This window comes from Myotis yumanensis, unplaced genomic scaffold (genome assembly GCF_028538775.1).
Source record: "Myotis yumanensis isolate MYYU_CA2020_CCGP unplaced genomic scaffold, mMyoYum1.0.hap1 SCAF_1, whole genome shotgun sequence".
NCBI lineage: Eukaryota > Metazoa > Chordata > Mammalia > Chiroptera > Vespertilionidae > Myotis > Myotis yumanensis.
Window position 1 is genome coordinate 163,139,763 of NW_027223752.1, and position 13,496 is coordinate 163,153,258.

The 13,496-nt window shown below is 41.6% G+C and overlaps 1 protein-coding gene across 1 annotated transcript in view; it reads left to right on the top strand.

Moving 5' to 3' along the window:
• Nucleotides 1-13,496, top strand: part of NET1 (neuroepithelial cell transforming 1) — a 70,026-nt gene that overhangs the window by 1,038 nt on the left and 55,492 nt on the right. The window lies entirely within an intron of this gene.

Consider the following 13,496-nt stretch of genomic DNA (forward strand, 5'->3'; position numbering starts at 1 on the left):
GAGACAATTATTTTCACACACACAGCCACAGTGAAGGAGCGCTTCTTTGCAAATACTATAAATGTTGAATAGAAGTAGCATTTTCATCTATCTTTGCCCTGTGCGACTTTAGGGAAATCCATTGAACGTTGCATACCACCTGTATGGCAGGAATATAAATGCATACCCTTTTAAGGGTTTTGTAATGTTTTCCTTTTAAACGGATTGAGAGTAATGCTATCCATTGGTAGAAAGATAATAATACTGTGACCTGTAATGTACCGATAGTGATAGGACTTACTCTTTGAATTTTGTTTTTCCAGTAAAATCAATGAATCTGTAGACTGGTTAGCCAAGATTAAAGGTACTCTCAAGTCAGGCTAGCTGTTGTATAAACTCAGATCTGAGGTTTATTGTTCCCTTTAAAGGAATTTAATTTGGGGGGTGGACCATTTTTTCAAAACCTATTTTAAACAAATGACCCAGTTCTTGATAAGCCACGATTGTCATTATTATTACTATTTATAGCAGGGGTCCTCAAACTACGGCCTTCGGGCCACATGCAAATACAAATATTGTATTTGTTCCCGTTTTGTTTTTTTACTTCAAAATAAGATATGTGCAGTATGCATAGGAATTTGTTCATAGTATTTTTTTAAACTATAGTCCGGCCCTCCAGCGGTCTGAGGGACAGTGAACTGGCCCCCTGTTTAAAAAGTTTGATGACCCCTGATTTATAGTAATAGTTGCTAAAAATAAAAGAATGCTCACATTAACTTCTTTTTTTAAAAATCTTTATTGTTGAAAGTATTACATATGTCCCCTCTTTTACCCCACTGACCCTCTCCAGCCCACCCCCTCCCCTCACCCCAGGCTTTAACCTCCCTATTGTCTGTTTCCATGGGTTATGCATATATGAATACAAGTTCTTCCCTCCCCCGCCTTCCCTCAGAGATTCTGCACTCTGTTCCATGCTTCCATGTCTCTGGATCCATTCCGTTCATCAGTTTATTTTGTAAGATTCCCCATATGAGTGAGATCATGTGACACTTGTCTTTCTCTGACTAATTTATTTCACTTAGCATGATTCTCTCCAAGTCCCTCCATGCTGTCTTGAAGGGTAAGATATTCTTCTTTTTTACTGCTGCGTGGTATTCCATGCTATAAATGTACCACAGCGCTTTTTTTATCCACTCTGATGGGTTGTTCCCAAGATCTTAAGCTATTGTAAATTGTGCTGCTACCAACATAGGGGTGCATACATTCATTCTGATTGGTGTTTTAAGATTCTTAGGATATAGTCCTAGAAGTGGGATCACTGGGTCAAATGGCAGTTCTATATTTAATTTTTTGAGGAAAGCCATACTGTTTTCCATAATGGCTGCAGCAGTCTGCATTCCCACTAGCAATGGACTAGGGTTCCCTTTGCTCCACATCCTTGCCAGCCCTTGTCATTTATTGACTTGTTGCTGGTAGCCATTCTGTCAGGTGTGAGGTGCTACTTCATTGTTAATTTGCATCTCTCTGATTATCAGTGACTTTGAGCATGTTTCCATAGGTCTCCTGCCCATCTGTATGTATGTCCACTTTGGAGAAATGTCTATTTAGGTCCTTTGCCCATTTTTTAATTGGATTGTCTTCCTTTTATTAAGTTGTATGAGTTCCTTATATATTTTGGATATTAACCCTTTATCAGATGTATCGTTGCCAAATATGTTCTCACATAGAGTGACCTCCCTTTTCATTTTGTTGATGGTTTCTTTTGCTGTGCAGAAGCTTTTTATTTTGATGTAGTCCCATATGTTTATTTTCTCCTTAGTTTCCTTTGCCCTAGGAGATATATCCTTAAACATATTGCTACTAGAGATGTCTGAGATTTTGCTGCCTATGGTTTCTGCTAGGATTTTTATGGTTTCACAACTTACATTTAATTCTACTATCCATTTTGAGTTTATTCATGCATATGGTATAAGTTGGTGGTCTAGTTTCATTTTTTGCATGTGTATGTCCAAATTTCCCAACATCATTTATTGAAGAGACTGTCTTGACTCCATTGTATGCTCTTGCCTCCTATGTCAAATATTAATTGAGTATAGTGGTTTGGGTCAATTTCTGGGTTCTCTGTTCTGTTCCATTGATCTCTATGTCTGTTCTTCGGCCAGTACCAGGCTGTTTTGATTACAATGGCTTTGTGGTATAACTTGATATCTGGTATTGTGATCCCTCCAACTTTGTTTTTCTTTCTCAGGATTGCTGTGGCTATTCAGGATCTTTTTTGGTTCCATATAAAATTTTGGAATATTTGTTCTAGATCTATGAAATATGCTGTTGATATTTTAATATGGGTTGCATTGATTCTGTAGATTGCCTTGGGTAGTATGGACATTTTAATGATGTTGATTCTACCAATCCATGTATACTGTATATTCTTCCACTTGTGTATGTCTTCTATCTCTTTTTTCAACACCTGTAGTTTTCCCAGTACAAGTCTTTTACCTCCTTGATTAAGTTTATTACTAAGTATCTTAATTTTTTGTTACAATGGTAAATGGCACTGTTTGTTTAGTTTCTCTTTTTGAGAATTCATTATCTAATCTAATAAAAGAGACACACGCAAATTGACTGCACCTCTGCTACACCCCAAGCCACGCCCACCAGCCAATCAGAGCAACTATATGCAAATTAACCCAACCAAGATGGCAGCCGGCAGCCACAGAGCTGGAGCAAGCAGGAGGCTTGGTTGCCTGGCAATGGAGGAAGCCAAGCTTCCTACCTGCTCTGACAGGCTGTGGCCTCCGTTCAAGGCAACAAAGTTTCAATTATAGAAGATAAATAAATCCCAGATACCTGCTTCCAGCCAGCCTCCACTGGGAGCTTGGGTGGCTGGGGGCCGTGGCCAGCCTGAAAACAGCCATCAGCCCCTCACCCACGATGGCCACATCCTCATGTGGTGAGGGTCCCCGCTGGGGGGCTTGGCCAGCCTGCAAACAGCCACCAGCCCATCACCCAGCCTGGCCAGGCACCCCAGCAGGACCCCCCACCCTGAAGGGGGTGTGGCCAGCCTGCAAACAGCCACCAGCCCATCACCCAGGCTGGCCAGGCACCCCAGCGGGACCCCCACCCTGATCCGGGACACCCTTCAGGGCAAACCAGCCGGCCCCCACCCGTACACCAGGCCTCTATCCTATATGATAAAAGGGTAGTATGCAAATTGACCCTAACAGCAGAACACCTGGGAATGACTGGTCACTATGACACACTGACCACCAGGGGGCAGTCGCTCAATGCAGGAGCTGCCGCCTGGTGGTCAGTACACTCCCACAGGGGGAGCTCTGCTCAGCCACAGCCAGGCTGCCGGCTGCCAGTACAACGGTGGTGGTGGGAGCCTCTCCTGCCTCCTTAGCAGCGCTAAGGATGTCCGACTGCAGCTTAGGCCTGCTCCCCACTGGCAAGTGGACATCCCCCGAGGGCTCCCAGGCTGCCAGAGGGATGTCTGACTGCTAGCTTAGGCCCAATCCCCCCGGGGAGTGGGCCTAAGCCAGCAGGTGGTCACCCCCCCCCCCCCCCCCCCCAGCTGTCCCAGACTGCGAGAGGGCACAGGCTGGCTGAGCACAAATTTTTGTGCACTGGGCCTCTAGTCCATATGTGTGTGTGTGTGTGTATATATATATATATATATATATATATATATATATGCCTATGCGACTGTTTGACCAATAGCTGTGACGTGCACTGACCACCAGGGGGCAGACGCTCAATGCAGGGGCATGGAAACATGGAACAGAATGATGAATCTCAGGGGCGAGGGGGAGGACGGGAAGAGATTAGCCAAAGATCTCATATGCATACTAGAGGCGTACACTGGTGGGGTCCCTTGGCCTGCCTGAAGGGATCGGGATGAAACCAGCAGTCCAACATCCCCCAAGAGGTCCCAGATTTTGAGAGGGAGCAGGCCAGGCTGAGGGACCCCACTGGTGCACGAATCCATGCACTGGGCCTCTAATTGGTGTATAAAAAAGCCATCAATTATGGGGGGGGTTTTGGTTTTGTGTTCTGCTACATTGCCAAATTCATTTATTTATTTATTTTTTAAAATGTATTTTATTGATTTTTCACAGAGAGGAAAGGAAAGGGATAGAGAGTTAGAAACATCGATGAGAGAGAAACATCAATCAGCTGCCTCCCGCACACCCCCCACTGGGGATGTGCCCGCAACCAAGGTACATGCCCTTGACCGGAATCGAACCTGGGACCCTTCAGTCCACAGGCTGATGCTCTATCCACTGAACCAAACCTGTCAGGGCCCAAATTCATTTATTAAATACTAGAGGCCCAGCGCACACAAAATCATGGGTGAGTAGCTCGCTTCTGTTTGCCTCAGCTGGCCGCCCTGCCCATCACTGCTCGTAGCTCGCTGCCCCGGCCTCCGCTGCTTATAGCTCTCCGCCACTAGTAGCTTCTGCCCGCCATGAGAGTCGCTGCTTGTTTGGTCGTGACGGTGTTACAGCGTGACGGACATAGGCCTTTTATATATAAGAGATAGAAGTATTTTGGTGGAGTCTTTAGGGTTTTCTATGTACAATATCATATCATCTGTGAATAATGAGTTTTACTTCCTCCTTTCCAATTTGGATGCCTTTTCTTTTCCTTGTGTGATCACTGTGGCTAGGACTTCCAGTACTATGTTGAATAAGAGTGGTGAAAGCGGACATCCCTGTCTTGTTCCTGTTCTTAGGGAAAATGCTTTTAGTTTTGCCCATAGGTTATGATGTTCGCTGTAGGTTTGTTATATATGTCCTTTATCATCTATAATAATAAAAGCATAATATACTAATTAGACTGGATGTCCTTCTGGACAACCTTCCGGGTGAAGCTGGGGCTGCGAGGGCCAAGACAAGCCGCTGTGGCTGTGAGGGCCGAGTCCCTTGCATGAATTTTGTGCATCGGGCCTCTAGTGTTAAGATATCCCCCCTCTGTTCTCACTTTGCTGAGAGGTTTTATCAAAAATGGGTATTAGATTTTGTTGAATGCTTTTTCTGCTTCTGTTGATCATGTGATTTTTGTCTTTCAATTTGTTTATATGGTATATCACATTTATTGATTTGTGAATATTGTACCAGCCTTGCATCCCTGGAAAAAATCCCACTTGGTCATGTTGTATGGTCTTTTCAATATATTTCTGGATCCAATTTGCTAATATTTTGTTGAGGATTTTAGCGTGTATGTTTATCAGGGATATTGACCTGTAATTCTCCTTCTTTGTAGTGTCTTTATCTGGTTTTGGAATTAGGATAATACTGGCCTCATAAAAAGAGCTTTTGGAAGTTTTCTTTCCTCTTGGATTTTTTGGAATAGTTTCGGGAGTATAGGTTTTTTTCTTTGACTGCTCAGTAAAACTCTTGTGAAGCAATCCAGACCTAGGCTTTTGTTTGCTGGGAGCTTTTTTTTTATTACTGGTTCTATTTCATCAGTTATTATTGGCCTATTTGGGTTTTCTGATTCTTCCTGATTCAGTTTTGGGAAGCTGTATTTTTCTAGTAATTTGTCCATTTCACCCACATTGTCCAGCTTATTGGCATATGTTCATAGTATTTTCTTACAATCGTTTATATTTCTGTGGTGTCAGTCGTTACTTCTCCACTTTCGTTTCTGATTTTACTTATTTGGGTTCTCTCTCTTTATTTCTTGAGTCTAGCTAACAATTCATCAATCTTGTTTATCTTTTCAAAGAACCAGCCTTTGATTTCATTGATTTTTTTTGTATTGTTTTTTGTATGTCATTTATTTCTGCCCTAATATTTATTATTTCCTTCCTTCTACTTACTCTGGGCTTTTGTTGTTGTTCTCTTTATATTTCTTTAAGTTGTAGTGATAAATAGTTTATTATTAATTTTTATTGGTTTTTTTTGAGGTAGCCCTGTAGTGTTATGAACTTCCATTTCAGGACTGCTTTTGCTGTGTCCCAGAGATTTGGGGTTGTTGTGTGTTCATTTTCATTTGTTTCCAGCAAGTTTTGTATTTCTTTTTTGATCTTGTTGTCAACCCAATCATCTATTTATATAAAACCCTAATATGCAAACAGACAGAACAACTGGTTGCTATGACGTGTGCTGACCACTGGGGGATTGGGGGGGTGGCGCATGGAACATGACTGGTGTCAGCTGCAGGCAGCAGAGCGTGAAACATGGCTGGCGTCGGCCATGGCAGGATGATGGAGCAGGTGAGCTGGGGCGCCAGACCAAGGCGGGCACCAGTTGCTGTCATCGGGGAGAGCCTCTGGTGGTTACTGAAAATTCTTCACTCACACGCGCTGCAATCTCGCTCGGTGCTCACATCTGCTGCTGGCGCCAGCCCTGCTCACACCCACTGCTCATGCTGGAGCCGCTGCTCGCACCTGCTACTGGCACCCAGCTCTGGTCCTGATCGCTCTGCACCGTCAGCAGGTGCAAGCGGCAGCTGCCAGCCCCGACTGCCCTTCAAGGTTTCTCCAACTATCCCTGCTCCTAAGGGGTGAGCAGGGTCAGCAGCCGCCTCTCGCACCCACTGCTGGCAAGGTCCCTGCTTGCACTCAGTCCTGGCCCCAGAGCCGCCGATCGCCCCAATTAGGGTGGGCCGGCTGGACTCCACCTGTGCACAAATCATGCACTGGGCCTCTAGTTATGGGTAATACTGTTATGAACAGTTACATACAAGTCTTTCTGTGGACATGTTTTCATTTCTTTTGGGTAGATTTCTAGGAGTGGAATTGCTGGGTCATATGGTAAGCTTATTTTTAAGGAATTGCCAAACTTTTTCAAAGGCTACTAGATTTTTTTTCATTTTTTTTAGATTCATTTTTATTATTGAGATTATTACTGAGGTCCCCTATTTCCCCCCTTTTTTGTCCATCTCCACCTGGCTCGCATCCCACCACAGGCCTACACCACACTATTGTCTGTGCCCATGTGTATATAAGTTCTTTGGTTAATCTCTTCCCACATCTCTTCCCTCTGAGATCTCAGTTTGTTGCATGCCATCATATCTCTAAACCTATTTGTTATTTGGTTTATTTTGTTCATTAGATTCCACATATAAGTGAGATAATGTGATACTTATCTTTCTCTGGCTGATGTCCCTCCATGCTGTCTCAAAGTATGAGAGATCCTTCTTTTTCACAGCTTCATAGTATTCCACTGTTTACTAGTAAATGGACCACAGTTTTTTTTATCCACTCATCTACTGATGGGCACTTGGGCTGTTTCCAGATCTTAGCTATCCTATATAATAAAAGCCTAACATGCAAATTGACCAAACGGCAGACCAACCGGCGGAACGACCGGTCGCTATGATGCACACTGACTACCAGGGGGCAGATGCTCAATGCAGGAGCTACCCCCATCCTGCAGGCCCCAGGCCAGCCAAGGTGGGTGCCAGTGGGGGCCCTGCCTATCGCCCTGCATAGGGAGGTGACTGGCGGTGATGGGGGGGCGGGGCCAGAGAGTGGGCGACGTCAGACCAGCCAATGCGGGTGCAAGCGGAGGGCTCCGATCACCCTGCCACTCGTCCCACAGATTGACCCTGATCACCAGCCAGTTCTAGGGACCGTACTCATGCACGAATTTCATCCACTAGGCCTCTAGTTGTAAATAATGCTGCTATGAACATAGGAGTGCATATATGATATTCTTTCTGATTGGTGTTTCGGGATTCTTAGGATATATTCCTAAGAATACATCTTTCTAAATGAAGTGAGATCACTGGGTCAAATGGCAATTTCATTTTTAATTTGTTGAGGAAACACCAGTTTTCTATAGTGACTGTACCAGTTTGCATTTCCACCAGCAGTGTACTAGGGTTCCCTTTTCTCTACATCCTCTCCAGCACTTACTATTTGTTGATTTATTGATGGTAGTCATTTTAGCAAGTGTGAGGTGATAAAAAAGCTACTAGATTTTTAATGATGTGTGCTTGTAGGTATTTTTCTCTTCCCTCACTGTTAACTTGCTGCTTTCATTACCCCCTGTACCCTTGTTCCTGAATTTGATACTGTGGGCAAGGCAATCTGATAAGTATGTTAAAATTGTGTGATACAAACACTAATGTTATGTTTGGAATGTGTGTGTGCTGGTGCCTACTGGTAGATGCTCAGCTGTGTTCTAGACTAGAGGTTTTCTAAGAAGTATCTGTTATTTGGAACTCTCAGATGAGAAACCTATATGAATGGGTATATAGTGTACATGATTATCAGCTCCTCCAAAATCTTTATGAAGTGGGAAAAGAGACAGTTCCTTAATAGTAAAGGTGCTGAAGTGTCAAAAGAGTAGTATCAAATTCATCAGATATTCGATTTAAATAAATGAACTGTTTCAGTGATAATTGTCTTTTCTCTTTTGTCTAATTTGCAAAGAAATTGAGAACTGAATAGTTTAGCGTACCCCCCCTCCCAAATCAACAAGTGTTAACTATAGAGCATAGTTTACATAATTATTTGTACATTAATGGTACCTGAGCATTTACAGGTTAACATTTTTAACTTTAGCTATTTTCAAGTTACAAGTGATAGTTTGTAATTAAGCTGAGGCATTTATTTGAGTTGTACTTGCTCGTGTGTGGGAGCAACTTTTTTAGCTGAGCAGCTGCATTTCTTGTTTTCAGATAGGGAGTAATTTTTCTTAACATATCTGGAGGCATCCCAAACAACTTTCAATTACACTTTGTCATATTTTAGGTGTCCCTGTGCCTCAAAGTCTTTCTTCTTGCTAATGTCAATTACCTACTCTGCTATATTTCCATCATTAGTCCATTTTGCTTGCTGTTTAAAAACTTCTCTCAATCATTTTAGTTGTTTTTCATTATAAACCCCTAAATATCTACCTTATTTTAAGCCAGTATCTTTCTGTTTTTGTAGTTTGTTTTCCTTTTCAGTTGGAAGAGTTACCTCACTTATATTGTTTTATATATTTTATGAAAATCGTTTGTTGAGCTACCTTTCTGCCATTTATAGTTCCAATTCAGTTCTTAATTATCTTCCATCACTGGGAGTACGGTGACACAGATCATAATCTCTGAAAATATAATTTGGTTTAAGGATGAATTAACAATGATTCTCTTTTTTAACATCAACTTTGTCATTGTAATTATGTTTTGTTTAAACTAAAACTATCTTAATGCAAAAATAATATACATTGTTCAAAAACACACCAAATACAAAAGGAAGTATGTTAGAGGCCAAGGAATAATCACAATGGGCTAATAGGAAACATAACTTTGTATACCAAGCCAGTTCCTTAATGTATTATTTATTTTATGCCTTATATTATATTATAATTACTTGAATGTATAAAAAAAGGGATGTGACAAAAATTATTGATAAAATGAAAAACTGTCACTTATTATTTTATCTTTTAAACTTCCCTCTAAATGGACTCTATTGGGTGTCTTCTAAAAGGACAGTTTCAATCTTTTTGCTTGGTGAAATCAAAAAATTTTTCCACAAGGATTTAAAATAGCTATTACATTTTGAGTCTGACCCCTGTGAAAAATAACTATGTCTTCCAATGATTTTTCAAAGTTGGCACTGTCTCCCATGCTTTCTGGGCAAAATTTGTATTTTGGGTTACTTTTTTCCATGGGTTTCAAAATAAATAGATACTTGTTATTGAAATGGGAAAAAATAGCATTACTATAAAGCTGATTATAGCTAGTGCTGGAAAGAATTTTGCCATCCAGTTGGAAATATTTTTCCAGTTTGTTAACCTGTTTAAAATTCCTAAGAAGTATTTTTCTTTTCAGCCTTCAGACATCAAATTTATTCTAAAGTCAGTATGCTCGATTTTAGGGAATAGAGAAAAAATAGCTTTGGTTTTGTGTTCTTAACACTTGTCTTATATCTGAATGGCAGTGTTTATTGAATATTTTAAGTGCCACTATGATTACTACTTTGGAATAAATATTTGTATTAGATTAAAAATAATCTGAGAAATCATAATTGCTGCTTCTCAACTCAATTCCCACTAAAGGCTATTTTCAGTCATGTAGTATATGATAGCGCTTACCTATCGCAGTGTTTTTAACAAGTGTGTTCTATGGTAAGTCATAGTATGAAGATCCTGTTTCTTCTATAATCTTGTACCATTTGTTTATAATATTATACCTTTATAGAGTTTAGTCATAAGACTTATATTTCAGATGTCTTTTTTGTTTAACTTAAACGCGTTGTTCCACTGTTTTATCCAAAAATCATACTGTTTTCTTCATTGTGGCTTGACTTCTCTGCAGTGGCAAAATCATTTCCTTAAGTTATCTTGCTCTCCTTAAAGAGGCTTAAAAAAAAGTAACAAGGAGCTCCAAGAGTATTAAAAGACTTGCCCAATGTGGTTCAGTTGGTTGAGTGTCATTCCATGGACCAGGAGGTCACCAGTTCCATTCCTGGTCAGGGCACATGCCCAGGTTGCAGGTTTGATCCTCAGTAGGAGGTGCGCAGGAGGCAGCTGGATAATGTTTCTCTCTCATTGATGTTTCTGTGTCTCTCCTCCTTTCATCTCTCTGAAATCAATAAAAACATATTTTAAAAGAGAGAGTATTAAAAGGCTTACTGTATTTTAATCTGTTAAAGAGAAACAACAGACCCAAAATGGAGTCACTTGCACCAAGCCCCACCTCAGCAGACCAAGATATTCTACTTAATCTAATTGCAGTTTCAGCTTCCCTGGAATGTAACCTTTAACCAGTCCACAAGGAATTCCCTGATCAGTACTAATGAGATAATCTGCCTGTAGGTCCCTTCCATTCCCTTCAGGAAAATAGCCTTGCCTGAAACAATGTATTCTTTACTAATAGTGTCTATTTCTAATTATTAGTAGCATCATATTTCACTATGCCAAAAACCTTGGTAGTAACTGAACAGGCATAGCAAGGAAAAAGAAAAATCTATTTTGTCATTGAACCCTTTTTAATTTGCTTCCTTTCTAAACCTTGCTGCTATTGCCTCAGCCCCTTACCATCTATTGTAAGCAGTATTGGAGTTACCTCCTAACTGGTCTTTCTGACCAAGACTTCTTCTAATCCAGTGGTTCCCAACCTTCCTAATGCCGCGCAACCCTTTAATACAGTTCCTCATGTTGTGGTGACCCCCAATTTCATTGTTACAGATTTAACATAATTAAAGCATAGTGATTAATCACAAAAACAGTATGTAGCTGTAACCGGTTTGGCTCAGTGGATAGAGCTTCGGCCTGCGGACTGAAAGGTCCCAGGTTCGATTCTGGTCAAGGGCATGTACCTTGGTTGCGGGCACATCCCCAGTGGGGGGTGCACAGGAGGCAGCTGATCGATGTTTCTCTCTCATCGATGTTTCTAACTCTCTATCCCTCTCCCTTCCTCTCTGTAAAAAATTAATTAAAAAAAAACCAAAACAATATGTAATTATATATGTGTTTTCTGATGGTCTTAGGCGACCCCTGTGAAAGGGTCGTTCCACCAGCAAAGGGGTCGCGACCCACAGGTTGAGAACCGCTGTTCTAATCCATGCTTCTCTTACTTAGAATTCAATAGCTAATAATTGCCATACATGTTTAAGATCAAGCTTATACTCTTTAAGGGATGTATGTAAGTTCTTTTATTATGATCTACCCCTTCCTTATTTCTTTTGATTCTCAAACATAAGGAACTACTTGGAGTTCCTGAATATAATTTATTTCAGTCCTCCTTAATATGTGCTATTCCATTTGTCCAAAGAGCCTTCCTGGCTCTTGTATGCTGTGTTAATTGCTGTTTCTCTTTGATGCAGCTTTTGTATTAATTAAATATTAATTCTTCGGTGAAGCTGTTTTGACATCCTCTTTCTATTGTAGTCCTTTTCCCTTGTCAAAATGTAAACAAACTTCTTTATATTTAGCTTCAAAAATACAAGAACCTATATTTGATTTAAACTTATGAATTATTGTAGGAAAAAATAGCTATCTGTTGTGTTTCTGTAACTTACAGTGAACAAAGACCTTGAGGATCAAGGATGAGATATCTACACTAATAAAAGACAAAGATGCTAATTGACCATACCTTCGCAACACCCAAGCCATGCCCACCAGCCATCAGAGCGACTATATGTAAATTAACCCAACCAAGATGGTGGCAGGCAGCCACGGAGCTGGAGCAAGCAGGAGGCTTGGTTGCCTGGGCGATGGAGGAAGCCAAGCTTCCCGCCTGCCCTGAGCCGGCTGTGGCCTCCGCTCATGGCAACAAAGTTTCAATTATAGGAGCTAAATAAATCCCAGATACCTGCTTCCAGCCAGCCTCCACTGGGAGCTTGGGTGGCTGGGGGCTGTGGTCAGCCTGAAAACAGCCATCAGCCCCTCACCCAGGCTGGCCAGGCACTCCTATATAATAAAAGGGTAATATGCAAATTGACCCTAACAGCAGAACACCTGGGAATGACTGGTCACTATGACACACACTGACCACCAGGAGGCAGACGCTCAATGCAGGAGCTGCCCCCTGATGGTCAGTGCGCTCCCACAGGGAGAGCTCTGCTCAGCCACAAGCCAGGCTGACGGCTGCCAGTACAGCGATGGTGGTGGGAGCCTCTCTTGCCTCCTCAGCAGCGCTAAGGATGTCCGACTGCAGCTTAGGCCTGCTCCCCACTGGCAAGTGGACATCCCCTGAGGGCTCCCGGGCTGCCAGAGGGATGTCTGACTGCCAGCTTAGGCTCAATCTCCCGGGGAGCGGGCCTAAGCCCGCAAGTGGTCTTCCCCCGAGGGGTTCCAGACTGTGAGAGGGCACGGGCTGGGCTGAGGGACCTCCTCCCCCCCCCCCTCCCCGAATGCACAAATTTTTGTGCACCGGGCCTCTAGTGGAATATAAAATTGGAGAATGGACTGGTAATCCAGGAAGCCAAACAGTAACTTTAATAACATTTGGCCCCAAATGACCAGGATTTGATCAATCCCTGCCAGCTTCCTTAATTTTTGTCCTTCCTTCTAACTTAGAAACAACCAGATAGAGCAAGCCAAATTACACCCCAATAAATCATATAGGATGCCTGCTCCTGGTTAGCCTGCCAGTAGCCTCCAATCAGGGCAGATCTAAAGCTGTCTCTTTTTTCCTACTATAAAGCTTTCCCTCCTCAGCCTGATTTTGAGTCTGCCAAATACAAGTGATAGCCTTTACTTTTCTCATTTGGTTCATCTTTATTTCCACAAAGGAGAAAAAAAACTATTTACATCTGAAATGATTAGCAACAACTATAGTTTATAAACTATTTTTATTTCCTGTGCTAGTTTAGTGATTTTTCTCCATGTTTTATAAACATTAAGGTTTATATTTTATAAAGATGAAGACAGGGTTTTGTCATAAGGATTCTCTTTATTTATTTACATTGCATGGAAAGATGACAAGAAAAATCTGTCACTTAATAAAGAACAAAATCCTAGTCAAATTTTAATCATAAGACCTTTGTCTCAAATATAGTTATTCAAAACCTTTTATTTGCTTTATTAAATCATAATTTTAAAAAAATCAGTACATGAAAGAAATTTAATGTG